A 27,223-nucleotide genomic window follows, 5' to 3' on the forward strand; every position below is an offset into this window, starting at 1 on the left:
CATTTCAGCTGGAAAGAGCAAGTGTCTTGCAACCAAGTGGTCAAATATCAAATAATAGGTCAAGCAGGAAGGAGCTGAGTTCTAACCACAAAGAGGTTTCTGGTAACTGACTTGACAAGCTTTTGGGTGCTTTGTGGCTTGACAAAGTGATGTTCTGTTGGGTATCGCCAGACAGACTGTTCTCTATCGCCTTCAGAAGATCAGACATTGACACTGATTAAACTCTTTAACCCTTAAAGGTTAAATCCTCACAGTTTGCATCATGGTAAGTGAAGAACAAAAGAAAATTTGTAATATGGAATTTACTTTTGTATTAATCATTGTACTCCCCAGTGCTATTAACTTTTGATGGGCACTATTGTTTTCAATCGTGTTCTTATACAAAATCCATATATTAGATTGTTTTTCATTATGAAGTAGTGATACATTAGAAAATAACATTATGCCTTATCGAATTTGTGATGTCTTATGCTTCATTCAATGTGGCATTTGATTCTAATGTGCCTGATGACTGAAAATTGTCTTATTACTAATGGCAAATAAAATTGATGCACAAATATGTATATTAGCAAAACTGGCCAAGTGATGTTTATCTTATCTTAGGTAACAAAGCAAACATTTTCCATAATAGTCAATATACTTCCTCTATAAGGGCATTTTATATCAACAGGAAATTTTGTATATTTGTGTTTAATGCTTTTTTTGTTAAACTGGATCTCCTATCAAATAGGTCACAATTTCTTTACTTTTGAGTTTTTCCCAAACCTTCATTTCTGTTTTTTTTTATTTATATATTTTGAGAGGTAGTATGGCAGAGTAGAAAGAACATTAGACTCAAAGTCCAAAGACCTGGGTTCAAATTTTTCCACTGATAGTTCAGTCCTGTGTGATTTTTGGGAAAGTCACTTCACCTCTTGGGCCAGTTTCCTCACCCATAAGATGAAGTTTATACTACTCACCTCTCTAGGAAAGTTTGATGCAAACTTTGATGTACTATATAATGTACTATATAAATGTACTATGTAATGTAGATGTACTATATAAATGACGTACTATATAAATGCTAACATCATCATCATCATCATCATCATCATCATCCTGCCTTTTTGCATGTAAACAATATCAACTTTCGAATCAATTACAACCCAGGTAAAATCCTTTATTTTATCTATTTTTTGTAAATAATAGAAAGTTTTTTCCTCACCTTAAAAAGTTTCATCATCCATTTCCCATTCAGCGATCAGGACATTTTGAATGCTAAGAAGGGTGCTGATGTTGCTGTTTGTTATTTTCATACTTGTATTATCAACAGTCTTATACTTTAGCAAGAAGTTATTTTCTATTATATAGGTGATAGATAGATATTGTATATATACAAGAATTGCTGGACTTTTGTAAACCTTATCACTGACATACCTTTCCCCATCTTAATATTCTACACAATATCTTAGGAGAGGAAAAATTCCAGAATGATTTCTAATTCACTAGTAAACATGTCTACATTTACCATATTGCAATTCCTAAAAGTCCATAGAAATGGACTTGAGCATCATTATACCACTGAATTCACTACCAAATGTACTGTTATATTTATACCATATGCTCCTTTCCCCCAAAAGTCAGACCCAGCAGGAGGAAAAGATTTAATGGCATATCCTATAGAGATCTGAGAAACTCTAGACTGCTTCTGAGCACCTTAGTGACCAATTGCTGCATATTTGAGATCTGTATTGCATTGGCAAGAACTACAGCTATATCAGCTTCCTAACCTCCTTAAGAATGATCTATAGAGTAGCCTTTTCTCAAGGGGATAAGCTCAAATATTTTTGTAGAGGGAAGGGAAGTTTTACTTTCCATGTCAACATGTGGATTTGTTACTGACCTTCTGTGATGTAGAAAAATATTCTATATCTACCATCAACTTGAAAGGGACCATGGAGAGACTGTTCTGATACCTGAGTCATACTTCTTTACAGATATGTCTGCCAGGATTTTGATTATAAACTCTTATTTTTGGAAGGACATATTTCAAATTCAAACACATTCAAGATCTGAAAAAATTGACACTTAAAAGATGATTTAATTATAAGTTCAATTAATTGTTTTTTTTAGTATAAAAATAATCACTTTAAGTTGGATTGGCCCTCATTAAATCTAGCAATCACTTTGATTTTTTTTTTGCAAAACATATTATAATGAAATATGTAATAAAGTCAAAACTATTTCCAGCTTAATTTCTTAACCTATGACATCCAGATTCCTTCAACCCATAAAATCTACAATCTGACTCAATCTCTATAGTCTGGCTCCAGACAGCTTCACAGTCTCATCTCACATTATTATTCTTCATTCCTTCTGTATTCCACTCAAACTGGATTACCAAATTTTACTAAACTCAGTGTCCCTACTCTCACCTCTGTGCATTTCCACAAGCTGTCCCCCATACGTGGGATGCCATCCCTCTTTATCTCTGATTTTAAGTATTAGTTTGTGAACTCCTTAAGGGCAGTGTCAGTCTTTTGGTGTTCTTTGTATCTCTGGAACAGTGAGTGATTGGCACAAAGCAGGCCTTTAATAGATGTTTATTGACTACAAATTCTTCTTGTCCTTCAAAATATAATTAAGGGGCTACTTCCTTTGTGAAGCCTTTTCTGATTCCCCCAAGGGAATCTTGTCTATTGTGTATGTATTTCTCTTCCCTTATACCCATCTCAGTATAATGTAAGCCCCTTGAGGGCAGGAACTCTTGGGGTTTGTCTTTGTGTTCATGGTACTGAGCATGGTTGAATTGAATTGAGTTCTCTGCATTGTTACAGGTTTAGAAAATTATTCAGCTTTCCCCCCACAAACTCTGTATTAATCAATTCTGTAATCTATAAATAATGGAAACATCAAATGTAAAAAGTGTGAAGAAACCTCCCCCCACACACCACACACACACACATTTTATAAGTCTTTTCGTCCTCGGTTATACAGACTGGTGGGTTATCAGAAAAAGTTGTTTTAAACAGTCTTATATGAAACCCAAGTCTTCTCCAATGGAAAAAAAAAAAGAATTTACATAAAACCAGTATGACCATGCAGGATGAGAACTTACAGTATAAAACACTTTATAATTTGCAGAGTGCTTTAGCATTACATAATAGTAACTCATGACTTATGTAGTACTCTTAAGGTTTGCAAAAGGTTGGCAACTGCTTGAGGTAGGTGGTAAAAGCATTGTCATCCAAATTTTACAGATAAGGGGAAACTTAGGCTCCAGGAGCTTAAGTGTCATTTAGCTAGTAGATTGCAGAGATGGCATTTGAATCCAAGACTTTCAAATCCAGGGCTCTCAAATTTAGTTGCAAAGCTTCTTGCAAAGGAACCAAAACTCACAGTAGGTCTTTCTCCCCTCTTTCCCTCCCCACCCCCAACTCTGGACTACTAGTAATTCATCCAGCCTTGCAAATGCATCTAAGTCATCATTAGGTGGAATAATGGGTCTGGGTCCTAGAAGGAATAGCATGTATTTGAATTTGCACTATTGGAAATTTTAATCATTTAAAGTAGGGTAATTGGTTCCAGCCCCATGGAAATATGCAGCGTGAATTAGCGTAATGCACCCACTTCATGGAATTCATTATTCCTCCTAATCTGGACCTATGTGGTCATTTGCCATTTTCCCAAAGTAAAGATTTATATAGGGTGAACATAATTGCAGATACTAATGAAGGCCTTTTAAAAACATATCCTGGACTGGGAAACTTTTTGTCTTTATCAGATGCTTATAATTTTTTGAAAAGTGACATTCTAATCTTGAATTATCCCAATTAGATATCAGCATAACTCAAATTCCCTGGATAATGAACACTTTTTGTTCCTTGATTTTGAAAATATGGGTCACAATCCTTTTGCATGCATTTGGCTAGCAGTTGGTCACATCATACTCTAGTATGACAGGTTTTTCAGATTCAGTGCTTTTTTTCATACTATTTTCTGCAATTAAAAAAAGGCATGTTTTTTTTTTAAAAGAAAACAAGATAAGTGATGATTTTTAAAAACCAACTTCAAATGGCTCTGAATTTGTCTTAATCTTTGACTAGTTGCTTATTTTACATATCGAACTAAACTACTGAAAGATATTAATTAGGACTTGTAATTCACACTATAGATGGACAGTAGATGATCTGATCCTAGTGGTATGGGATTAGGAGTGAAGAGACCTGGGTTCAGGTCTCAGTTCTGCCACTTAATCATTGTGTGGTTTTGGGAATGTCATTCACCTTTCTGGGCCTCAGTTTCTTCATCTGTAAAATGAGTTGTACTAAATGATGCCAAAGGTACTTTCCAACTCCGTAAATCTATGAAACTTTTCTATACCACTTTCTCTTACTATGAATGCAATATTAGATCCTTGATCACTCATCTATACCTAGAGTTTCTCTTGTGAGTGAAGATTAACTGCTCCAAGTAAGTAAATGTTTTCCACAATATGTAATAGGAAATATTTAAATCACTTTACTACATTGAACCAGGACCTTAGAATTTTTCTCTGTAACCAGATAGTTGGGAGGGAGGAGGTGAAACAATTAAGATGGAGCAGTTTCTTAAAAATAAAAGGCAATTCGATTTATGAGTCTTTAATTTCTGACAAGGTTGTGGCTCATTACAAGTGATCACGTGATGGTTTTAATATGTAAAAGGAAACAAGATATATATTTTAAAATTATGTTTTTGGTGGCATAATTAGTGGCCACAATTTAATGCTGTATTAAAGAGAACATATCCTCCAGAATGATGACACTATTTTGCCTAGTTAACTCACATCTCGAGTTTTATGTTCAATTGTGGGATCCACATTTTGAGATGGTCATTGACAAACTGGAGCACATCCAGAGAAGGATGAGCAGAATAGACTCATGACTGTGCCGCCCGATGATCAGTTGAAGGAACTGGGGATGTATAGAGGAGAGAAAATTTAAGGGAGAAGGTGTGAATGCTAGCTCCAAGTATTTAAGTGTCTTGTTGTATGAAAGAGGAATTGATCTTGTTTTGCTTATTTCTGTGTGATATAAAGGAAAACTACTTAACTACTTAGGTTGTCCTGACGTGAAATGGGCTGATTCAGGAAGGCAGGAGGTAATTCTTCCATTGGAGGTGCTGAAGCTTTTATTTACCACCCAATGGGAGAATCTGTTGTTATTTTCCAGTTACCAAAGATTAAATTGTACAGGAGAAAGAGACTCGGGTTCATATCGTAGCTTGGATGCTTAACCTCTGTGTGACCACAGGCGAGACACTTCACATACTGGGGCCTCGGTCTTCTCATCTGAAAAAAGGGAGGGGGCTGGACAAGGTGGCCTCCAAGGCCCCAGCCAGCTCTAAATCTAAGATTCCATGATCTTAAATGATCTGATATACTACAAACTGTAATATCAAAGTATGATGTGGGAGGTAGAGAAATCAACCTCAGGTTGATTACTCTAAAGTGTCTTATTTGTATGGCTTTGTCAGATTCTTTGGGGTATATTTTCAAAGAATTGACCTTAATGCTAGTCATGCAGCAGACAACCCACACAAAGCTTTGAAAACTTACCGGGTTAGTGTTATTTGAAGGCAGTTTTTTGCGGTTTAATTGAGTCATGCTTCATTGTCTTTTATAGCACATTAATGCCAGTGAAAAGCTGATTGTTGACAGAGTCCTCCCAGCGAAGCATCCCTAGAAATGTTACACTGCTCTAGGAAAATACTGTAGAAGAAAAAGTCTTATTCAGATCTGAAGACGAATTATCTGACAACCTATCAGATGCTTATAAATATTCACTAGAGGCAATTTTAAGGTAGGCTCTCTGTCCTCTGTAGGTCTTGCCTTCTGCGATTTAGGCATCTGAGAAATATAAGTATCAGAGTCCAAAATGAACAGAACCACTTCTTGTAAATGTGATAACTTTTTCCTTAGCACTTGGATGTGAAACGCTTCATGAAATAAATACACACAGGAAGGGTAACTGTGATGGATTCTTCTTAATGGGTAAAAAGAGGGTCTCACTGTTGCCCTGTGTCTTCAAATAATAAACAAAATGTGTTTCCTCTGACTCCTTCTAAGCCCCCTTCTGGTAGGAATAACAGAGGCGCCTGTGGCAGTCTGTGCTTGGAAAGTGCCAAAACTTGGACACTCCCTGACAAATAATTTAGGAACTAGGATTCCAGAGGTTCACTATAGTGTGCAGCATGTACAGCCAGCCATTGAACCTATTGTAAATGCTTCTATGATTACATGAAACACCATCTGTGAATATACTTGAATTTTCCTCAAGGGAGAGAAGAGACACTCCTAATGATTGCTCTAAGGGCTTTGGAGTGGGATTCCTATGAAGTCAAGTTCACATTCAAAACCACAATTAAAACATTTGCAGACTTTATCTTTTAATTTAGAAAATTAGGAGCACTGCTCCTGTTAAAATTTATTTTTTTGAATCTTTCCTGGTCCCAGGAATATGTTTGCAGACCAATGCTTTGTCCTTTTAATGAAGAAATTCCCCAATTTTAAAGCCATTTTTAAAAAAAAAATCTCTTACCTTGTTCAGACCTTGGAGAATGTAATGTTTGTTATGAGAAGGATCCCAGTTCTACTAAGGAGATGTTCTAATAGAAGTCCAAGAAGATCTTTCCTGACAAGCAGATACCATGAAGTACCAGCAGCACCGCCTAGGATGCTAGGTCACTTTGACAATTAGACATTTAGGAATAAAGCTCCTATAGTTGGTATAAATAAGAAGAACAGAATGTGGCCTTTGCTCTGGAGCAATTCCAATCATAGCATTATAACTTGGACCTAATATTCCTGATTCCTGACTCTGAGAACATAATTAATGTTCAGCATTGCATACCCAACACCAACTGGTTGAGAAACCCAGAAGGCTGCTGCTGTTGCTGGGTCATTCTTTAGAATGGAACCACCACCTCTGTACAGTCACAGCTCAATTTATCTGGCATCTAGAGGGAATGCCTCATTTCATATAAGTGATTCCCAGGTAATAGAAGTATAGTGGGTTGCTTAAAATTTTCTGAAGCCATTTTGATTGGCACCTATCTACTGCCCTGCCTTGTTAAAAAGAACACGCTGAATTAAAATCTCCTCTTTAAGGCTCAGAGTTACTTTTCTAGTTCTGTGTCTGCTTTGGTTTTTCTGTTGTTCCTTCAAGGTCAGACCATCGGCTTTCACTTCTCACTATTTTCAGTGTAGTAATCTCCAGCAGCTCCTTTGGTGGCCTTTTAGCCTATTACTTTTAATCGGTTGTGAACTGGGAAAACAGATAATGAAACTTGTTAGGAGAGTGTGGCAAGTAAGGGTTAATGTCAGTGCATGGAAGCCTCTGCTAAATTTCATGTGCTTTAGTTCTTAGACATTGTGGCAGCAATTCTGGCAAGTCGGAGGCCCTTAGAAGCCAGTCCTCTAGATATATGGTGCTTTAACAATATATTGTCCTTTAAAAAAAAAATATTATCACTCATTCGTCAGCTGTTATGTGCAGAATACTGCTAGGCTCAATTGGAGAGATGAAAAGTTTAAATAAGATACGGACCTTGCCCTCATATGGTATATAAAATATTAGGAGCATCTGGAACATGCAGAAAACTATAAAGCACAGTGACACAGAGAAGTACATGCAAAAGATGTCTCTGCAAGGTCCTAGAGGGTGAGGGCATTTGGGTCGAGAGACTGAGGAAGGTGGGAAGGAGGTACGTTTCATTCAGACTTTAAAAGCTGGGACAACAGATGGAAAGGAAAGGCAGTGTGTTTCAGAAGTAACGATTCAGTGGCAGGAGAGCGCAGGATGGAAAAGCCTTAGGATATAGTACAGTTTGGCTGGAGTGTAGTGAGTGTGGGAGGGGATACCAGGATGTGAAGTCCAAAGGTGAGGGTAAGGTTGGGGAGAACCTTGAATACCAGGATTGTGAACTTCATTCAACAGGGAACTTCTGACCAGTTTTGAACAGAGAAGTGAGATGACTGTTTCTCTTCCTACAGAAGATCACAGTGTCAGAGTTATGGAAGGCATGAACTGAAGGGAAGAAAATGCAAAGGTAGGATGACTTGTTCAGAGTTTGTCTCTGCATCGTCATTGTCATTTCAGTCATGTCTGAATCTTCATGACCCCATTTGGGGTTTTCTTGACAAAGATACTAGAATGGTTTGCCACTTCTTTCTCTAGTTCATTTTACAGATGGTGAAACTGAGGCAGACAGGTTTAAATGACTTGCCTGGGGTCACACAACTAGGAAGTATCTGAGGCTGGATTTGATTTCAGGTCTTCCTGACTCCAGGCCTGGAACTCTATCCACTGTGCCACTTGGCCGCCCAGTACTAGGGTAATAAAGACCTTTATTAGAGTGATAGCAGTGGGAACAGTGATGAGAGGATGGATGTAAACTATTGATAAGACTTGCTAACAGATTAGATGTGAGAGAGCAAAGAATCAAAGACTATCTTAAGATTTCAAACTGGGCATATAGTAGCACCAATGATAGGAAGAGCAAAGTGAGAATGAGAAACAGGTTTAGAAGAAAGGGAAGCTCAGTGTGAAGTGTGCTTATTTTGAAGTGCCAGATGGAAAAACTGGAAAGGCAGGTCTGAAGCTCAGAAGACAGTCCAAGGCTAGAGATAATAGACTTGGAGACGTGTGTAGAGGTGATAGGTGAAGCTGTGAGAGTGAATGAGATTGCCCAAAGAGAGCTTAACTGAAGCGAGCTGAGGACAAAGCTCTCTGGAACCCTCACCTTAAGGTGTTAGAGCCAGCCTAGGAGACAGAGAAGGATTAAAAGAAGCCAGAGAAGAAGAGGCAGAAGGTAACAGTGTCAGTTACGCCAGAAAGGTCAAACAAGATTGAGAACAAAGGCCACTGTATTTTTGGCAAATAGGCACCAATCGGTACTCTTTGATTGAGCGGTTTCAGTAAATTGATGGAGGTAGAAGAAGCCAGACTGCAAGGGTTCAAGAGAAGAGGAAACAGGGAAGTAGAGCCATTAAATGGAGATCACTTTTCATGGAAGTCCAGCAGTGAAAGAGAAGATAGAAGCGGTGCAGTGGGTCAATTGGGGTAGTTTTCCTCAAGGTTTAGTTAGGTAGTTGCTTCTCTGAAGAGTTTTCCCTAATTTTCCTAGTTGTTAGCTCTCCTTCCTTCTCAAATTATTTTGTATTTAATTATCTGTTAACATGTATTTTCATTATAATATAAGCCCCTTAAAAGAAGGGACTTTTTGTTTTTGTTTTAATGTCCCCAGTATAGAGCGTAATGCCCTGCACATAGTAGGTCCTTAATAAATGTCTGTTGAATTAGATTGGGTAGAAGTGGAAAGAAAGGCTTTAAAAAAAGAATAGGAACGATATAAGAATGTTTATAGAAGGAAGCAGTGGAATGATGGGGAGAGATTGAAGCTGCATGATAGGGTATTGTTGGAACAAGGACTTAGGATTTCATTTTGTTCTAAAATTTCCAAGAGAAAATGGATTAGTTTTAGTGAGGAAGAGATGTCTCTTCCTTTGTAAATAAAGCAAGAGAAGAGAACAGATGATGATGATGAAAAATTTTGAAGACTGAATGAGAGTTGAGAGACGTCCCATGAGATTTCTTATGGAATAGGAGGCTAAGCTATCAGCCATAAGGAGAGGAGGCATGCCTTTGGAGCTTGAGACATACTGGCAATCTCCTTTGCCATGCACTCATATTCAACCTTAATTTTTCTATAGTAGATTTTGAAGTCAGTCTCACTCTGGATTCTTTCTTCCCTTTATTTTTAAGTCACAACTATAATCTTCCTTTATCAGCTTATTTCTACTTTTTCTTCCCTTCTTCAGGTCAGTACACCTTACTGCCAATTAACCAGGAAGGGACCAAGAATCTCTACTTAAAATCCGTGAGGTACTGCTAAAGCATTAAAAGAGTTAACCCATTCCTGCTACATTGGCACCACCACATGCCTTAGACTTTAAAAGGAGGTTCTTAGGCATCCAGATCTATGCTGGGTATAAGAGCAGCATGGGGGGGGGAAAGATGTATGGAAAATGAACTGATGCGAGTCCAATTTCTGCTTTTTGAGTGATTTTGGATCTATGCTGATAACTTGGTGATGGCTTTAACAGCCTGCTGCCTAAGGGTCTACTCAGCTGAGTCCATGAAGCTTGGGATTTGGTGGGCTCCCTTCTTTGCTCTTTCTCCAGAGTTGTGAATACCTCATAGGGAATGCCATAAATTCTCTAAGGATATGAGGAACCCACTGTATAATGAACAAGTCCCATAAAAGTTTTGGTTTGGGAGGAAAACAGAAGGAAAGGAGTTGACTCATCTTACCCTAAGTTTTACAGATTTTTACAGAATTTTTGGAGGCTTTATTTGGAAAAATATGACCGGAGTTAAAATGCTATGAAGCTTTCAAATCAATTGCCATTCTCTGTCCCCCTGCCAAAAAGTCCAGAAAAATGCCACTATTCCACTTTCCATTTGAGACTTTGGGATAAGACACCTTGTCAAGTTGCTGCTCTATGTTTAAGTTCCTTAAATGCCTACTATGTTCAGGGCACTGGCTGTGCTTGGCACTAGGAATACAGGTACAAAAATTGAAATGCCTTACCCTCGAGGTTTTTCTATTTTACCGGGAGGAATATGACACGAACACTTGTAAATACAGAGTGATATAATGGGATATCAAGAGGAAAAGAGGGGACTGAAGAAATCAGTAAAGGTTTCATGGCCCTGGAACTACACTTTGAAGGAAGCTAGAGCATCAGTGAGGCAGAGCAAAGGAAAGAAAGAAGTCACACAAGACCCAGTGACAGCCTCTATAAAGTCACAAAGGTAGAAAAGTGAATGTCATATAGGAAGAGCAGCTAGCAGACCAGGATGACTGTAGCAGAATGTGCAGAGGGCTATTAGGTAGGTAAGGGCCATTTGTAGGGGACCTTAAATGCCAGCCTGAGAATTTCATGTTTTGTCCCAAAGGTAAAAAAAAGTCACTGAAGAGCTTTGACTACAGGAGTGACATGTTTAGGAATATAAGTCTGGCAGCCATGTGGAGGATGGAGTAGAGAGAGAGGGAAGAGACAAGAAGCAAAGAGAATAGAATGCCAGGGTGCTAATTCAGTGAGTGGAGAGGGGGACACAACTGCGGGAGCTTTTGTGGAGGTAGAATTAACAAGAATTCAAAATACTGTGTTTAGGCGGCAGTGAGGGAGGGAGCAGCATCAAAGAAGATTGACAGCTGCAGCTGGGGTGACCATAAGGATGGCAGCATCCCCAAAAGAGATAGAAAAATTTGGAGAGAACACAATGAGTTCCATTTTGGACAGGTTGAGTTTAAGATACCTACAGAACACCCAGGTTGAGATGTTTATCAGGCAGTTAGAAAATGAGAGGTGGAATTCAGGAAAGGGATTTGGATTGGATATATGGAGTTGGATATGTAAAGACAATAATCAAATCAAAGGGAATTGATATCTTCAAGAGAAGGTATAGCAAGGGTTCTTAACCTTTTTTGGTATCATGGACCCCCCTGCCAGTCTAATGAAGCTTATGGACTCCTCAGAACAATATTTTTAAATACATTAAATATATTGGATTATAAAGGAAAACAATTATATTAAAGTACAGTTATAAAAATATATTTTTTAAAAAAATTCACAGATTCCAGGCTAAGAACCCCTAGGAAAAAGAAAACAGCCTGAGACAAAGCTTTGGGGACTGGCCAAGTTAGGGGGCAGCTGCAGGATGATGATTCATCAAAACTCAGAAGGAATAGTCAGACAGGTAGGAGGAGACCCAATAGAACCATGCCCCAGAAGCGAAGGGAACAGAGAGAGTATCCAAGCAAACGGGTTAACTGACGATGTCTAAAGCATAAGCAAAGTCCACCCAAATGAGGCCTGAGATTTACAAGTTAAGAGGTGTTAGGTAACAGTGCCAAGCAATTGCATGAGACTGAGGCGTGGGAGGTAAGGAAATGGAGGCAACAAGTTTAGGAAACCTTTCTAGGAATTTGGCTTTAAAAAGGAGAAGAGATTAGGATGACAGCTTGTGGGAATGTTGGCGTTAGTGAAAGGGTTGTTTTGTTTTCTTTTAATAGGAGAGCCTCGGGTACGTTTGTAGGTGGCAGGGAAGAAACTGGTGGATTTGGATACGCTGAAGGTGAGTGAGAGAAATGATTGATGTGGCAAGTTTCTAAAAGAAAATCTCCATCCTCCTCGTCCTCCACTGTATTGATTACCCTCTTCTACTTATCCAGTCTTGGTCAATAGATGGGTGGGGAAGGGAGAGAGAGAGCAAGAATTTATATATTGTCTACTATATGCTAGGCACTGCTAAGCACTTTACAGGTATTATTTCTTTTGTTCCTCTTAGCTCTTTGTGGTAAATGCCATTATGACCTCCATCCTACATTTGAGGAAACTGAGGCAGGCAGCAGTTAGGTGACTTGCTTCATGTAGCTAGTAGATATATATGATTGGATTTAAATGTAAGTTATCCTGATGTCAGAGCCAGGACTCTGTCCACTGCACTACCAAGATGCTGTCTTTGTCTTGAGATAGAAATTTCATGCTCACGTTAGCTCCTCCCAAGTTCTCATAATTCTAATCAGCCTTACTCCTCCCTAGGTCCATCCCACCCTCATTCACCTATCTCTTATCCATTCAACTGTACCCTTCAAAACTACTGCCCTACTTGCAACAAAATCCTTCACATCCTCAAACTTTTCAACCAACATTCCTTCAACTTCTTACCTTTAAGTGAAACCTGGCTTTCCCTGAAGTATACCACATCACTTGAAATCTTTTCCTTTGGAGACCACTCTTGCTATAGTGGCAAAAGAGGTTAAACTAACTGAGAGCTGGGTTAAACAAAGTAGGTCTGAGTTAAAATTGGCTCAGGTTCAAGGGCATAAAGTCTGATCACGCACATGGTAGGCTTAGGGAAACTGTAATAACGGCCTTTCCACTTCTTCCCAATCTTTGCTTGGTAAGGATCGTGACAACATTCTAGGTCCTCATTACTATTATCTGTGAAAAGGAGAGACTACCTTAGACAAGGGCAGGAACATAAAGGTGAGAGAAGAGGAAGAGTAAGGCACTCAGCAACCAAGAAATTTGAAAAATATTCTCAAATCATTTTTTTCTTCAAATATCCTGAGAAGAGCATAATTTCCCTAAAATAGGAAGCTGTACTTTTAGAAGAATAGAAAATACTAGGACTATTATCAGTACTTAATCTGATGGCATATGTTTCAGAAAATACCGTCCAACTTGAATGCGATAGAGATATTTATTACAAATCCCTTTCTTTTGTGATAAAGATACATTGGACATCATTTTTATTTCTAAGGGCAAGTACAAGGATATACTTTCTCTTTATTTTCTCTTTCATGATGATTTAGTGACTCGTAAGATTAGAGAAATTAGTGAAATCTCTATACTTTCCCATTCAATTTATTCATTCATATTCTAAGTAAATAAAGCTTGAAAGTGAATGAACCTTTGGTCTCAGAGAGCTTCTAATGGTAAATTAATAATGACATAAATAAGGATTGTATGAAATTTCAAGAGACAGGATGATTTAGCCATGAGACTACTTAACTGTGAGCCAGAGGACTGAAGGCTCATTCTCAGGCCTGTCCTGGACTCCCTGACAGCATCTCTGCATGCAAATCGAACAGATCCCCTGCAGTTTGGCCAATTTGTTCATGTCGGTGAACTGACAACAAGTGATGCCATTTCAAAGCACATGCAGTTCTACTGTAGTGATCAGTATTGCTTACAAAGACGAACATGATAAGATCGGCATCATGCTGCTGTCCAGCTCATTGACTGTGCATAGATATGCAGAGTGACTTTGTGTCTTCGACCCTCCATTTTACCACCCTTTGTAAATGTGGAATGCTCATCACCTGCATGCGGTCTTCATGATCCATTCCAATGTACCACGTTTTAAATGAAAAGTCCCAGTAAACACTGGTATATTTTTCACGAGTGTCTTGGAGAACTCAGTTTGCTCTAAGTGGATAAAAAATACTTATTTCCAAAATAAATATCTGTGCAACTTAAACAGTCTTTTCTATGTGCCATTTGAATTGTTGCTATGGAGAAAGTTCTGACTAAACTGGGTGACAGAAAGGCTTATGAGTGACAGAGAAATCTATGTTTTGTTTCAAAGCAGACCTAAAAAAGGGAGAGTATTAGTATTTCACCAGCAGCACCCTGGCTTTTTCTCCTATCCAATTTCCTACTCCGACCCCTACCCCCTTCTCTCTTTTTCCTCTGTGCTCACAGCATGACTTCTAAGGGGTACAGATTAAATGTTTGGGGTTATTTGAAAAGTATCTGAAGTTCTTCTCCAGAAAAAAATTGTACTATAAAGTTGAATAATTTGAAAGAGAGGAGTTTCTCTTTTTCATGCTCAACAAAAAAAGAGTTCAATTCTTTTAATATCTAAAAAAGCATATACTTCTGTCAGAGTATATAAGAACTGCTCATAAATTTCATATTGTATTTGGAGCTAATTTCATGAACTCATGGAATCAAAACTTCTTTTATATTCCATCAGATTTTCCTGGAAATGTTACTCCTGTCATAGTGTTCTGCATATGTGTTATTTTATTATTAATTTACATTTATATAACACTTCAAGATTTACAAAACACTTTCCTCACAACAATCTTAATGAAGTAGGTAGTGCATATGTTAACCCCATTTGACAGATGAGAGAACAGTGGCTCTTAGATGTTGAATGGCTGTCCATTTACACACAGCTAGTAAGTGTCTGAGCCAAAGTATCCTGGCTCTAAGTCCAGTGTTGTTTTCTTTCCACTACAACATTTTGCTTTCTATTTATGGTGATAGATAAGTAATGAGAACTAAATTATACCTTTGTGGTTCAATATAAGGTAACAGGTAACACCCTGGTCAGTAGTAATTGAATTTGTAGCATATTTTCTTACTTTTCCTTATACCTCACTTTTTCTTAGGGAAGTATGTCTTGCCTTTGGCCAGACTCTAGCATCATTAAAAAAATTCTCTAGCTAAGATGCAGTTTTAGTAGTTTTTTTTACAGTATTTCCAACCATTTTTTTTATCATTTCTTAGGGTTTGGGGGTTGTTTCTGGCTTTGTTTTTTATCTTGGGCTTTTGGGGGGCTTTTTCCCCCTATGAAACAAATCTGGAAGAGCAGACATGAGTTTCAGGCAAAGTGACTAATGGGTGCTTAGGATAGGCTTTAGGGATACATATGGCCCCAAAGCAGCACTGCAGACACTTGTCCCCTCATGAGGTGTTATCAAGTGCCTAATATTTGTGCAGCTAGCCCTGAGCCATTGCCCAAACTAAAACTGTGCACAGAACTGGAATAATCCGTCCATCGAAAAACATCTATTGATTGCCCAGGAGAAGGAAAATTAATAACTATCACTTTAGTTAGTGCTTGCAAAATTCTTTTTTGTTATTAAATAAGAGATAGTGTTTAGTCTAACCTTATTAATATCCTTTCATTTCCACTTTGCTTATTTTCACATCTTTGCATTGCCTTCCTAACACCTCTTTGCTTTATGTTCCCACTTTCCTTCTCTTTCTAATTTCCCCCCACATCTTTAAAAGGAAAAGAGAAACTCAAAGAACAGATTTTTTTTTATGGTAAGGCCATGTAGGAACCTGGAAGTTTAAGAAAATTAGCTAGCTAGCATTTACATCATGCTTCACTGTTTGCAAAGCAGTGCTTTACAGACATCTCATTTGATCCTTACAACAACCCTGGGAGGTAAGTGCTACTATTGCCCCCCCCCCCCATTTTACAGATGAGGAAATGGAGGCAGATGGAGAGGTTACATGACTTGCCCAGGGTCACCAAGCTAGGCTGGATTTGAACTCAGCTCTTCCTGTCTACAGATTGAGCACTCCACCCAATGGGTGTGCCACCTAGTTACCTCCACCTTAACCTTTTAGTTCTTGCTTTATACATCCAGTGCGGTAGCAAATAAAAATGTGACAGGACTAAACAGCAAGTTGGGACATAACTTTTAAAAACTAAAATTAAAGCCTAAACTAAAGGATTAGTGGCTTAAAAGATGACTAAGGGGGCGGCTAGGTGGTGCAGCAGATAGAGCACCAGTCCTGGGATCAGGATGACCTGAGTTCAAAACTTTTCTCAGACACTTGACACTTACTAGCTGTGTGACCCTGGGCAGGTCACTTAACCCTAATTGCCTCGTGTGTGTATATATATAAATATATATATATATGTACACACATATGTATGTATATATGTATGTATATGAAACTAAGACCATGACACATTTTATCACAGTGACAGAGCCTCTGTATTTGATTGTCCTAAGTTGCCAGAGGTTTTCTTAATACTGAATAAGCAACATAGAAACTTATAAAATAAGTTATGTGGGACAACTCTATGTCTTGGAGAAGTGACCTAACCGTGAGTTCTTTTTCATGATTAAGTTGTGAACTATGGCAAATAGAACAAAACTCATAGAGAATAACCCCCTTCCTGCAAAAAAAAAAATCACTGTCTTCTACCTCTAATTATTGGTCATTTCCTCAGTCTTTTTATTCTTTATATATACTGCTTTAAGGTAGGAGGGTGTAAAAGGTAGGTAGAGAAGCAATATAGCACATTAGATAGAGTCAGGAAACCCTGGGATTAGGAAGACCTGTGTTCAAGTGTGACTTGCTTGTGACACATACTAGGCATACGAACTTAGGCAAGTCGCTTACATTTTCAGTGCCCTAGGCAATTACCTAAGACTATGACTTAAAGAGGGCTGCTAGGTGGTACAGTGGATAGAGTTCTAGGCCTGGAGTCTGGCCTCAGACACTTACTAGCTACATGACCCTGGTCAAGTCACTCAACCCTGTTTGCTTCAGTTTCATCGTTTGTAAAATGAACTGGAGAAGGAAATGGCAAACAAGTCTAGTATCTTTGCCAAGAAAACCCCATATGGGGTCATGGAGTCAGACACAACCGAACAGCAATGACTTAAAGACAAGTTGCTGATCTGAATCAGTGAAGGTGGTTTCCATGCTAGGAGTACCCTACGTGGATGGAATCACAGATCCGGACCAAAAAAAGAAAAAATAAGGCACGCAGATGAGGGGCCATTGCCTTCTAGAACCTCCTGAAAGTGTTTTTCCTATATTTGTGTATCTTTTGTTCATGAAAATACCACAGACCCAAAGATAGTCTAAATGCCTTTAGTTACTTTCCCCCTGGAGTTGATAGATTTCTATGGTTTCCGCTTGTTTTTTACTTTTACTTTATCCCTCTTGTGAAAAATGGAACATAATTGTGAGATATCTGATGCGAGGTTTCCATGCGTATGACAAAGAGAAGCTGTGTCAGGATATTGTTAAACAGGTATCAGACCATGATGTGTGCAGCCTAATTAACACCGTGATCTGACTAGGTGAGGAAAAGGGAAGGGAATAAGCATGTATTAAGTATTTACTGTGTGCCGGGCATTGAGCTAAGCGATTTATGAATGTTATCTCATTTGATCCTCATAATAACCCTTTGAAGTAGGTGCTATCGTAAGCCCCATTTTAAACTGAGGAAACTGAGGCAGGCATTGGTTAAGTGCTCAGGGCCACACTGCTTGGAAGGGTCTCAGGCTGGATTTGAACTCCCGTCTTCCTCACACCAGGCCCTAGGGTCTGTCCTCACTTAAATCCAAAACAAAAATGAGACCAAAAACAAGATACTAAACCCTGATGATACCAGTAACTGGCCACTTTGCAGGTGCCTCAATCTATCCAGATAATTAAGGCCTTGATGGAAAAGGAAGAAGATACATGAAGCCTTTACCTCAGCCTCAGTCTCCACCTTGAGCCTTGGAAATGCGTATCATTGCTCCCTCATTCTTGGTCCACTGGCACGATACATGCATATTGTTTCTTGCTCAGTTGTTGGAAGTGAAATTTTAGTCTATGGAGAATTTCAGGGAGTTCTTTTTCCAAGTTTTTCACCTTTGCATTATTGGCTTGATGTAAACTTTGTATTTGTTTGAAAGACACGGTGCAAGTGACTGGCGAACAAGAAGGGATAATTTAACACATGAATAAAAGCAGAATTTTTAGAAACTGCTGATGTTCAGAAAATGAAAGGGCTGATAATAGCAATTAATGATTGTGAAATCTGGGCCTCTGTTCTGTGAGTCTTAAAACCAGGTCTAAAATGTGAAGAAGATTAAAATATCTATTGATCGGCTAGTGGGCCAAACGTAAAGTTTAAAAGCAAAGAATTGACCAATATGTATTACATTAATTAAATCCTTCTCTGGGAAGTGAATCAACACAAGCTGATAACAAGTATCTGTAGTTCCTGAATTGATTCTGGATTGAGTATACTTCAAAGATCTGATGCCACGGATGTCAGAAATCACCTTCAGAGAGGCCTCCTTTTGTGCTGCTGAGGGACAGGAGACACTTGAAGTTTGAGGGTACAGCTGATCTGCTTACTTACCTTACTTATGCAAAGGCTAGAAGAGTAGTAGACTTTGAAGTACAAAGGTTTGCTGAAGTGATGCTCATTAAAACACACACACACACACACACACACACACACACCCTTCTAGGAGCTGCAAACTGGGACGGAGGAGTACTTTGTAGTAAAAGGGCAGCAACGCCCTCGTCCTCAAACCTTTGGGAAGCATCCGCTGGAGAGACTCGGACCATCTACCCTCCTTCAGAGCTTCAGAGACAGTGGGCTGTAGGAGGAAGGCTCCTGACCATGATGAGACTTGCAGTCCATTTTTATACTTGAGCAAATGCTCACATTCCCTTAAATATCTGCCTCTTCTTTGGTGTTTCGGTTTTCCCCCTCTTACTTAAAGCAATGCAGATTAGTACAAGAAATCTACACCAAAGTGAGAATTTTGATAATGAAAAAATGTGACAAGGAAATACTTCAGACTCTTGGTGTTCCCTTCCAAGAGGTCCAGCCCTGTTGGGAGCGCTGGAGAAAAAAACTCGGTGGACTGCCAGTGTTGAAATGATGGAAGAACTTCAGATCTTTTCATAGGACCACAGATTTAGAGCCGGGAGGGACTTCAGAGGTCAGCTAGTCTGACAGCTCTTTTTTGTACAAATGAGGATACTGAGGCACAAAGAAGTTAAGGAACTTGCTCATCTTATGTCAGGGTTTGAAACCAGGTCCTCTGATTACAACTGGAGTCCTTTTCCCGCCTTACCCCACCCCACTTTCCCAAATGTTTATTAAAGGTCTATCTAACATTTATTAAAGTCATTTATGAAAAAATTTATTCTATTTATTTAGGATTGATTAAGCATTATTACTGATTAATGCAGTAATGCAGTTGAGCTTACTAACCCCATCTGTTTAGTAGATATGCAGGTAGAGATACCTCACGGACTGGTGTGAATGAAGTACGTATCAATCAGTATCTTGGAACTTTTAAGGAACAGACTTTTGAGATGTATTTATAGGTTTCTTTCCAATTAGAGGAACAGTCCCTTGAGGGTAACAAAGTACAGCCTTATGAGTCACATTTCTTCAAGATAAGGAAGGGAGGGAGAGGGGAGAAGGAGGGAGAGAGGGGGGAGAGGGAAGGAGAGGGGAGGAAGGAGTCACAAGGAGTCGTTTCATCTTTTGTATCTGTGTCCTCAGTGCCAAGTGTTGTGCATGGCACATGGTAAGGGCTTATTAAATGCTGATCAATCCATTAGAACTTATCTAACAACGGACCTGAAGAAACTCCAGGTTAAAGGCTAAAGTGCATTTAGCCTTTGGGAAGCCTCTAACCCAGGAAAGATTTGCTGCTAGGCTGGAACCAGACTTACACTCTCAAGCCAGAATTGTAATCAGGTCAACCTCTGAGGTGAGATCAAAGGAAATAAAATACAAGGCTAACTCCTTTGCTGGTTCATAAAATTTTGGTGTCCCTGACTCTCTCTAGTTGGCATCTATACTACCGTGTTTAGTTTGATTCATTTTAGGAAGGATATCCAAAAGTTAGAAAATATCCAGAGGAAGGTGATGAGCAGAGCTGTGCCATATGAGGGTCCATTTAAGGAACTGATGAGGTTAAAGAAAAATGATGATAGTAGGGGAAACCATAGGTTCCTCAGGGTGCTCGAGACCCCAGAACACTGACACACCAATCCTGCCAAATGAATTTGACTCAAGCCTTCTCAGCCAAGGAAAAAGACAAAGTTTATTAAGGATTTGCCATATTGGGTTGTCTTAAGAAATCTTACTTTTTGTAATCCTTGTTTTCACAAGCGGGCTAGATTCAATCTATTGAGCTAGATTGAATCTGAGCACCTTCATGGAGGCAAGATGGACCTTATATAGAGAAAGTTTGTGGGAGGGATTGAGGGGTGGTTGAGTAGTCTGGGGCGACAAGAGGAGGGGTTTAGGGAGGATCTTAAGGAGGAGTCTGAGGAGGATCCCAATGGGACTGGGGTGAGTAGAGGTCAAGACTCCAGGAAACAAGAGAATGGGATTTTGATAGGATTAAGGGTGCGAAGCAGCTGGATAATAAAGGGCTAGGCTAGGTAGAGATTTGGGCCTAGCAATAAGGAAAGGCTTATGGCCTCAGGGGAAGGCCAGATCAAGTGGGAAGATTCAGGGAGAGTTCAAGGGGGTTCCCAGAGACTGTACTCTCATCAGAACTGTGGATGTTTAGCTTTAAGAACAGAAAATTTATAAGGGACATGATAGTTATTTCCAAGTATTTGAAAGCATTTGAAGGGCTGTCATGTGAAAGAAAAATTCAATTGGTTCTGCCTGACCTCAGAGGTCAAAAGTAGAAGTAAGGAGTAGAAACTGCAGAGGGCAAGATTGAAATTTGGTGTATAGAAAAAGCTTTCCAACAATAAGAGCTTTTGCAAAATGGAACTAGCTTCATAGGGAGGGAGAGGAGTCCCTCTCATTTGTGGCCTTCTAGCCAAGCTTTGATACTGTACATTTTTTTTTCAGGTATGGGTTGGACTGGAAATCTTCTGAAGTCCCTTTCATCTATCAAATGCTACCGTTCGGTGCCATCAATATATTTTATGTGTAGGGCACTAGCAAGAGAAAACTCTAGAAAGGTAGGCTGGAATTAATGAGGAACCATTCAAGATTTTTGAATAGGGGAATGGTGTGATCAGAGCAATGCTTTGGGGACATTAATCTGGTACTATATATAAGATGGGTTGGTGTAACAACAATGTTGCTAGCAGCTACTGTGGCTGTGCAGGACCACAACAAGAACACACAGAAGGGCTGCCAACAAAGTTTTTTGATCTACTTTTCTAAGGAAAGCAACAAAGTGGTTAACAATCTCAGTTTAATTAAACATACATATATCATTCACTTAGTTCAGCGGGAAAAGATTAGCCCCCTGAACTTCAGGGCAAATTCAAACAGAAATTTCAAGCATACATTATAAACAGAGCAAATAACATAAACCAGTCTATCCACAGCAATACATAGTTACCAGAGAAGCACCAACATCTGGGTTATCAAAGCCAGGGGGGCTGTTTCAATGGCTTGCCCAGAGTCTCACTCTTTCAATGAGTGTACCCTGCAAAGTCAAATGCTAACCTTCCAGTACACATACCCTGTTCAGGGCCCTGGGGGCTGGGGCCAACTTAGCATTTAGGGTGTAGGAAACCAGTGTGGGAGAAAATTCCTCAAGCACCAGCACCACATCATATACAAATCAATGACTCTCCATTGTCTTAGTGCTGAGAAACCTCCAAGACAAAAAAGATCCCACTTTACCTGCCCCATTCAAACAAGACTCATTAAAGGCACTTGATAGCCTTAGCATCCCAAAAGAGAAGAACAGCAAAAAATCCTGTCCTGATTACCATTACAGTTGGAGGGGAAAGATGTTGGAGGAGTCTGTTTCATTGGTCCAGACTAGAAGTAGGAGTGGCAAGGAAGGGACAGATCAGGAGACACTGAGAATGAGAGATCTTCTAGCAGATTTTGATGGATGATTCAGCTGGGGAAAGAAAGAGTGGAATAAGAGAAATGGACAAGTAAAAGATGACTTTGAAGTTTTAAGCCTTGGTGACTGGGAGGATAGTATAGGTAATAACAGGGATAAAAAACTGGGGGAAGCTATTTGGATTGATGAAAAATGGTAAATTTGGTTTTAGACATTTTTAAGTTTGAGATGTTTGTGGGCTATCCACGTGAAGTTCAACAAGGTACCAGAAAATTCAACCTCGGGCCAGAAGTTTAGATTATAGATATAATCTAGATAGGTCGTCTGCCTAGAGGCAACAGTTGAAACTATGGAAATGAATTAATGAGAACACCTGAGTTGGAGATACGATGAGAGAAGAGAATAAGGATGAAAATGCCTTGGACAGTCCCTTCATTTGGAGAACTCTGAGAAAAGGAAAAACAAAAAAAAATAGAAAGAGCTAGAATGGTAGGAGAACTAGAAGGGAGTGAAGAGTATCACAAAAAAATGAGTCAAGAGTTTCAAGGAGAAAGTCGGTTATCAGTATCAAGTGTTGTAGAAAGGCCAGAGGAAATGGGGACTAGCAAAAAGTCATTGATGTGGTTATCAGAAGGCCACTGATGATCTGTATGATAACCCACCCTAGGCATGTGCTGATTACTTCTGGGCCTATGGGTCACTGACAGTGTAGTCAGCATTAGACTGCTAAGCTACTGTGCTCCCAACCTTTCCTCTAGTGCCACAGGGAAGAAGCCAAGGAGAGAGGGAGATAGGGGCCCTCACTGACCATCAAGCATTTCCTAGTTTCATCATTTATTTATTATAGCTTAGATCCTTTCTTGGATTGTGTATATAATTTTGTAAGGTGTTTAATAGTACAAGTAATCTAGTAATTGAAATTATTTGATGCAGCAAAGTTGGATGTTCTTTTATATAAAATGGAGAAAATATGTAAAATCGGTATAATGAGATCCTTTCCGGTCAAACAACAAATATTCCCTGAATGGTCTCTGTTTATGAAGCACTATGCTAGGTGCTGTGAGGGATGAGGAAAAAAACCCCAACAACAGATAAAATAAAATCTCTGCCCTTGATGAAGATATGTAATGAAATGTTTCCTTGTACCTTCCTTTCTCTGCTCACTTCCGCCAACCCCTGCCAAGCAAACACATACACTTTGGAATATGCAACTTTCTGCAAACCCGAGAGAGGATTTAAAATTACTCTGCAGATGAAATATTTCTATATTTGTTTCCAGAATTTTAATAATAAATTATCAAGAAGGACCATTTTTTGTTGTGAAATAAAATGAGTATTATTTATTTTTAACATAGTTGCAGCATTCAGGTTTTCTGTAATGCAATTTCAGGTCTAAGAGATTATTACTACCATCTGTCTTTTTAAAAGATTTATTCTTTTTTCAAATTTACTTATAGAGCATCTCAGTAAAATATGTTTTGTTAAGAATTAATTCAATTTCTTTCTGAAATAATCACAGACATAATAACTCTGGAATTTATCTGAATGTTTTTCCTTAAATGAGTGTATGTCACTCATATATACATTTATTCACTTCAAAGACATATGGGCCTTCTTTATTTTCCAGCATTTTTACAATTAATGTATATGATAGCACTTATATATTGGTATAGCAATTCAAAAGATATTTAAGCAACTCCTATTCATTTAGCAGAAAGGACCATAAGGGAAAATGATTAGAAAGCATAGATAAAACTCCAAGAATTAAATCATTCTTAGTGGGAACATTGCCCAAATGATAACTTTAGAATAGACTCCAAGATGAGCAAATGTGGTCTCTTCGTTGAAAGATTCACAGGACTAGAAAGGGCCTTGCAAGGTCATCTAGTTTACCTTTTACCTTCAGATGAAAAAAAAATGCAGCCAGTTCTATGTAGATGAAAATCTATTTTAGCATTAAATACTTCCAGGGAGAGGAGATTGCACCACGGTCATTGATAACATATTCCATTTTTAACCACTTTTACTAAGAAATTTTAATTTTCACATGTAGATACTTGTTTCTTCTAATCCACCCACCATTAGCTATCCTTGTTATGGAACAATGATAGTTTAAACAGAGGCATAGTATCTGGTGTGTGATGAGAGCCATTATTTATTTTGAGACACCTCTAGGAGCAGTTTATCTTTCTTGCCCCACTGATCTTTATAACTTTCCAAAATTGACATGTTCTTGGTGGTTGTGGCGGGGGGGAGTTTGGGGAGGGGGTTGGGAGGCAGGGCGGTGAGCCATGAAATGTTCTACTTTGTCCTCGTTTCTCATTTCCTCTCTGTTAGAGTTCTCTTCCTGTGCTGCCTCATTGGTGCCTCGTGGTGACCCTGTGCTCTAGAGGATTGTGCCAGAAGCATAGACGGTGGAAAGTCTTTTAATATGGACTGGGTGATGAACTATGTATCTGCTGTTGGAGAACTACCTGCTAAAGTCAGAATCATCTCCAGAGTGTTGGCTTTTTGTTTATGACCATTACTGTTATGATGATTATTTATAAAATAAATAAGAGATAAATGTGTGGCTACCACAGTAACTCACAAGGCTACCAAAGCATGGAAGATCAGGGCTCTGTGTCAGCAGAGGGAATCTACACCACTGGAATCATGGACTCTTGAAGTATTTGTCAGTGGGTCTGTTTTCATCCTTTCCTTGAGCCTTACTGTAGGGAACTGTGAGATTAGGCAAAAGCACCTATTCCACCTAATAGCATCTGAATGGATTTGACTTCCAGTTTGGAGCTCAAATGCTGACTTGCATTCCCCAAGCTTTGCCTGTGCTGATGGTGAGGGCCAAATGGAACCAGCCCCCATGGCTGGGATGCCTTTCACCTATATCTCTTCTCCAGACAGCAGTGCTGCAAAAAATAGTTCATTTGTCTCGTGCCCTAGGTGAAGCCCTCCTTAGGTCCTTCTGTTGATTTCTGAGTCTGTGTCACCTCATCACCATCAGCATCTCCCAGTCCAAGGGGAAAAGATACACCACCCAGTGGGCTGCGATTCTCACCATCAGTCCTTTAGGATTCCCCATGGATTGTTTTCACACAACACTCAGTTCTATTACTCGTAGATCTGGCACAGTCAATGATCTCTTTAGCTAAATTGCATTTGTTGATAAATCTTCAAAGGGACACCTCTGGTTAATTGTCCCAGAATGACAGAAAAATAAAAATACCCAATTTTCCTCCCTCTAGGCCCAGTAAATGACAATTAACGGGTGAATGCTAGGCTTTTCCTGCATGTGGAACTTTATTTCCAAATTTAGCCATTATTCAGAGATTAGGAGGATTAGTTTCATTGTAGGATAATCAGACAGAAAAAGCCCTATTAGAGTACTTGGTACTTACATAGTACATTTCATCCAAGCATTTCAAAGCCTTTTACAGATATTAATTAAGTCCCCTTGACACTCTGTCAGGTAGGTCAGTACTCTGTGTCTGGGTTTTACACGTAAAGAGCTAAAAGCAGTTACCTAAATTCAGACATGTAGTCAGTGTGAAAGGCAGAAAATAGAACCCAGGATTTTGACATCCCAGAATATCATTCTCACCCACAAAGCATGCTATTTGACTAACTTTTTTTTTAGTCATTGGAATCTCTATTTCCCTCCAAGAGCCAGTATGGTGTAGGTGAAAGTACACTAGATTCAGAATCAAGAGATCTGAGTTCAGGCTCAGATTCAATCTAGCTCAGTAGATTAAATCTGGCCCGCTCGTGAAAACAAGCATCACAAATAGTGAGATTTCTTAAGACAACCCAATATGGCAAAACCTTTAATAAACTGTCTTTTTCCTTGGCTGAGAAAAAAAGAGATCTGAGTTCAAATCCCAGCTCAGCCACTTATTAGTCATGTGAACTTTTAAAAATTCACTTAACCTCTTGGAACCTCAGTTTTCTAATAGGGCTTTTGTGAAGATCAAATGATATAATGCATGTAAAGTGTTTTGTAAACCTTAAAGCACTAAGAAAATTTAAATGATTATTATTAATAAATTATAGTGGCACTTACTAGTTTATCTCATAGGATGCATTAACCATATTATAATTAGTTCTAAGGGCAATGTCACCATTGCTGTCATCAAAATGTATTTATTAAATAGCTAATTAGCACGGTATTAAGAGAGCTTAAAAAAGATTTACAGAAGCACAATGTCTGTTTTTAACAGGTAATCAAGACAGGCTACATCAACCAATAAACGTGAAAAAAACCCGTTGAACAGTAAAGGACTTACATTGTTGTCATGAAGCCATTCACTAACTCCCTGGAGGAAAGTGATCTCTCCCTTGAATTTCTAATAACACTTTGCCTGGATCTCCTTCGCAAGAGACTACAGTATGTTTTTTTCAGCCTTGTATCCTTAATACCCAACACAGAAGAGTTCCATGATTAGAGCAGTTCACCAGGAAGATTGGCTCAGCAGTGGTGGTTGAAGTTTGGATTGGAGAGGGAGTACACTGGAGACTGAGTGGCCAGTTAGGAGGTCATTGTTTCTGTAGCACTGTTCAAAGGAAAGGAAAAGGGGAGGATAGAGGAAAGAGGAGAGAGAGAGGAGAGAGAGAGAGAGAGAGAGAGAGAGAGAGAGAGAGAGAGAGAGAGAGAGAGAGAGAGAGAAGGTAGGAGGGAGAGACATGGGAGGGAGAGAGAGAGAGAAAGATGAGGGTACAGAGATAGCGAAGAGGAGGAGGGAGGGAAGGAGGAGGGGGGAGAGGGGAAGGGAGGAAGAGAGATAGGAGAAGGAAGGAGAGAGATAGGAGGAGAAGGAGAGAGGGAAGAAAAGAGGATGGAGTGAGAGAGAAGGGGAGGGAAGGGAAGATGAAGAAAGGAGGTAGAGGGGAGAAGGAGGGAGAGAGAGGTGAGAAGCTGGGAGAGACGAGAAAGGGAAGGAGAAGGGGGAAGAGGAAAAGGAGATGGAGAGAGAGGGAAGGAGAGAGAAGGAGGGAGAGGGGGAGAGACAGAAAGAGACAGTGAAGGAGACAGAGAGATGGAGAGAAAGGTTTTCTTTGGAGTTAGGCAGGGATAGTTTGTCAGTGCCTGCCATAGTCTAGATACAACTTCCCTCATGGCCATCTAACTCTCTCTCTTCTGAGTCTAGACTCATTAAGCAAGCTTCTGATCGGTAATTCCATTCCCAGGTATCTGGAAGAAAAGACTACCCTGGAAAGGAGATGCAAGTATTTCAGTTTCTAGAAAAGTATATTACCCCATGATAAAATTAATACATTAGAAATCTGGTTTATAAAT

The sequence above is a fragment of the Trichosurus vulpecula genome, chromosome 9 (assembly GCF_011100635.1).
Source record: "Trichosurus vulpecula isolate mTriVul1 chromosome 9, mTriVul1.pri, whole genome shotgun sequence".
Taxonomy (NCBI): Eukaryota; Metazoa; Chordata; class Mammalia; order Diprotodontia; family Phalangeridae; genus Trichosurus; species Trichosurus vulpecula.